Genomic DNA, 4,362 nt, shown 5'->3' with positions numbered 1-4,362 from the left:
CGGGACAGGCCCGCGGGCAAAGCACCTCCACCCCGGCAAGAAGGCTGCTGAGCACAGGGACTGCAAGGGCTCCAGCTCTTTGGGAGCAGGTTCTATGGGAGACGTCCAGCTTGGTGCCATGGGACCTTCCACATCTGTTCTCAGCAATGACCGCTGTCTTGGTCAGATTTCAGCCCGGTGGTTGTATTTTACCCAATGATGTGAAGTCACCTGGCTATCACTTTCTCACTCCCAGGTCTCCGGGGTTGCCAGGACCAGGACAGCTGCAACAAAACGCGGGGGCTTCCCCAGGAGCCTCCCTTCATGACCGACATCCCACCATGTCTCAGCACAACCTGAAGCGGAAGAGCTGGCGCTCTCCTGCCCAGGCTGAGGACCAGTCTGTCTCGCACAAGTCCTACAGGGACCCAGCGATCTTAGGTCCGCTCGGCACGTGCACGTAGTTGAAAACAAAGCAAGAAAATCATCTTCTAGAAATAATTTCGATGAATACTGAGAAAACATGTCATTAATCTCTTTCCTGAAGAGTACTTACAAATATTGAAATCCACTCTTCCTACAGATGCTTAATTCTAGGATTAAAAGCAATATTCAGTTTTCAGAACGACACTGTTAATCTTTCAAGTATTGCTTCTCTACCGACTGCGTTTCCTGAAGTTCACACAAGGGCGGTATTAGAAGAAATTAAAGGTGACTACACTCTGTCGTGTAGACTCATCGCTGGGAGTGTGGCTTTGAGCTTTTTAGTACTTTCTCAACCTCGGGATACTAACAAATATACCTTAGAGTGGAACTATATTGTGGACCTGATCCATTGCTGGCATCTGTTTAAGAATGAACAAACAGACAAAGAGATTATAAATATATAACTGTATTTTATTTTTAATATTAAATATTTTTAAATTACAAGCAGTTTCTTGAATCACACTATGCATGATAATCAATATACAGTAGAAATTACAATTTAAAAATGTACACAATTTAAAGACATTTTGACCTGAAATTTCATTAACTATGATATATTGCCATAAACCTCATACCTGTATTAAATTACAATAGGAAAACCTCATACCTATGATTTTGTTACATAGTTTCTCATTTACAAATAGAATTAAACATAATATATACACACACACCAGTACCATTTATCATTTAAGTTACACCTACACCTGTGCAAGTTCAAACAATTTCATAAACAAAACTAATGGTAAGTCATATTCAAGTTTCGGAAAAACAGGCTGCTGGTATTACAAATACTTATTTTCAATAAGTTTATATGATGTTTGACTCTCCTCTAGATTTTTTCCAGTCTTATACCAAAACCGTTAACATACAAGGATATTTCTGTATGACTTAAAGCTGAAGTAATTTTGTACACTCCATTCTTATTTAAGGCTATTTCTTATAAGGCTAATATACTTGGATTCCACTTTTCACCAACTCCAACAAAAATAGCCATGTCACTAACACCTGACAACGCTGATATTTTAGTATAGTGCTTAATCATAAGAAAAAAAAGAAAATCTTTCTACCAACCAGCCTCCTCATGAAAAAGATTTGAGTTCTACGTAAAAATCTGCTAAAAATACTGATAAAAAGAATGAGGCTTAAATGGCTTTCATTAGTGCATCAACAAGGATATGAAAAAATGTTTAATCCGTTCATTTTTGTGAAAACAAGTTTCCATAAATGCAATGATACACGCAACGTACCTGCAGTTTGGGGATTTGGGAGAGTACAGGTGTTCCCATTAAAATTGGACACTCTTCTCACCGTTGGCCTCTCACTACAGATCCTCATTTTTAAATAAACCTCCATAGGTGGGAAAAGTCAGATCTTTTAAATAACTTTAGTAGCCAAATTGAGACAATGTCTTCATTATTCAAATAATCAAGGTATTCTACTAGAGAAGGAATTAAAACGTAACCAGTCATAATAAACCATTGAAAATAGATACATGTACTTCTAAAACGGAAACCATGTTTAAGTAGCTAGTGCAAGAAATTACCTAGAATTTAATGAATGACTTGTAACAAATCCCCTCGTTATAATGTAACATGTTGGAATTACAGATTTGTCTTCATTGTGCCACTGACCTGCTAGGCAGATATTTAAATATTGCTAGTAGTTGATCAGATTTTTTACTACAAATTTTCAAAAAAAGACCTTTTATATTACTGCAATCCAGCCTATTGGATTACTGAAATAAAAATTCATGTTTAAGTAAGGTAAATCAACTTTAAATATTCCTTTCTCTTCGTTGTACAGCTATAAAGCGCATTACCTTGCTTAATATCATACACATCCCAGCCTGTTTTGGAAAAAAATGCCTCTTTGGCAATTCATTAGCAATGAGTCAATGCGGACAAAGGAGTAAACTTTCACTGCCTACGTAAGATTTTCTTTAAACCCAGTTAAAGAATAAAAACTTTAGATTTCCATCAAACAACAGAAATTCCTGATGTGCAAGATAAACCTCTGATTTTCAAGAATTGTAAGAAACAAAATGCACAACCAAATTATAACATTCTGGACTATAAAGTTTTATTTAACCTCGGGCTATGTTTTAAATCAAATTTCTCAAAATTAAGGCTGAACTCCCAGTCTGACAGATTTTTTACCATGCAAGGCAGATAAGCCCACACATTCTTTGCAGACCATTATGGAGTTTCATTCGCACTATGCTGGGAATTACAGAAGACAGAAGAGATACTTTAAATCTAGCTGTATCAAGGAATTTAATGTTGGAATTAGGGAATTTCTAAGCAATAATTTGTGCACAAAGTCTATTGCCTGTATCTTAAAATACTGAGAACAGCGCACAGCTTCCTTAAACCATCTACTGCATATACTGTAAGCCTGTATTAAGAACTACTTGGCTTTGCCTCTTAAGCCATGTTTTGGGAAAAATTCATGACAAATTCAGCTCCTTACTTCATACCAAAAGAACAGTTGTGACTAACTCTGAACCTGAGTGTCTCTTCAGAAAAAGTTTTCTCAACAATACATTGGCAACTTTAAACAGCATTCTAACTAAACCATTCCCTTTTGATCAGTATGGAAACCATTCTGGTTAAGGGTAAATAATGCTGGAAAAAAGCAATTAACATATTCCTGTCATTTGAAAACATACTTAAAAATCAAAATGCATATAGAGGTATACAAAAACAAACTTTACACATCTGAAAATATCTAGTCCTCCCATACTTTATATGATGAAAATTCTCTGGTGACTGGATGAGAACACAGAGCACTTGAACCACCACTATACCTGCCAAAACAGCCACTAAAATACAAAGTGCTCAGTATTTCAGTACTTTTATATTTTAGGACACTAAAATACAAAGCCAGATAAACTGTTCCTATCAGTGTTTCCTACAGATCCACAGCTGCATAAGGCATTCCAAGAGGTCAGGGATTTGTTTCTCAACTGAACTCACTTGGGAGTAACAATTAAGGAATTTTGTTTTTTCTAAGCAGTATAAAGAATTAATCTAGCTAAATGCATGGTACAGTATGAATGTTAAAAAAATCCACATTGTATTCCCTTCCCTACACACAGCTTCAGAGCAAACTTTACTACAGCGCGTATTTTGGTCAATACGCATTTTAAGATGGACCATGGAGCCTCACAGACATCTTAAAATAGGTCTGGCCTTATAAAGGGCGGAAAACTGGGCATTAACCATGAATCTAATTCTTAATTGTCATAAGACCACTGAGAGGTAGATTCACCACAGGCCTCTGAATGGCAGCCCCAGTCTGCAGTCAGCAGGAGAGCGAGCTTCAAAATTCACAGAATGTACAACTGAAGGGCCAAGTGTGCCCAAATCCAGTCTATTGAAATCAGTCTTTTTACAAGACTCAAATTCCACAGTTTTGTAGACCCAATTTTTCCTCTTCTCTCTCCAAGGCAGAAATTGTAGTAAAAATTGGAAGGCCCTTAATTATGATATAGACAGACGCTATTACAGTTTAAGCAGTCAGTAGGATCGTATTCAGGAATTAAGAGACATTGTCTCTTTCATCTAAAAATTTCAGAGTATATCATATATTCTTTTCCAGTTTCCTATAAAACATGAACACTAACAACCAATCTACAATCTTTATCATTTAGAAATGGTACTGAATATAAGATTTCAGCAAGTCTAACATAACACTCAGAAGTTATGTATGTTTTACAAGTACCGTGCATAGCAAAGGCTACAAAAAGGACAAATTAAATTGGATAACCTGGCCAATTCAACTTGTCTTATTTTCCTCAAAAGACTTAAGATTTTGATTCTGTACATCAGGAAATAAAGGAAGAATAATCCATAGTGCAATTGTAATAAGCAAAGTAATATGTAGTGATATTTTTTG

This window comes from Apaloderma vittatum, unplaced genomic scaffold (genome assembly GCF_000703405.1).
Source record: "Apaloderma vittatum isolate BGI_N311 unplaced genomic scaffold, ASM70340v1 scaffold19374, whole genome shotgun sequence".
NCBI classification, from domain to species: Eukaryota; Metazoa; Chordata; class Aves; order Trogoniformes; family Trogonidae; genus Apaloderma; species Apaloderma vittatum.
This window is presented reverse-complemented; position numbering follows the sequence as displayed.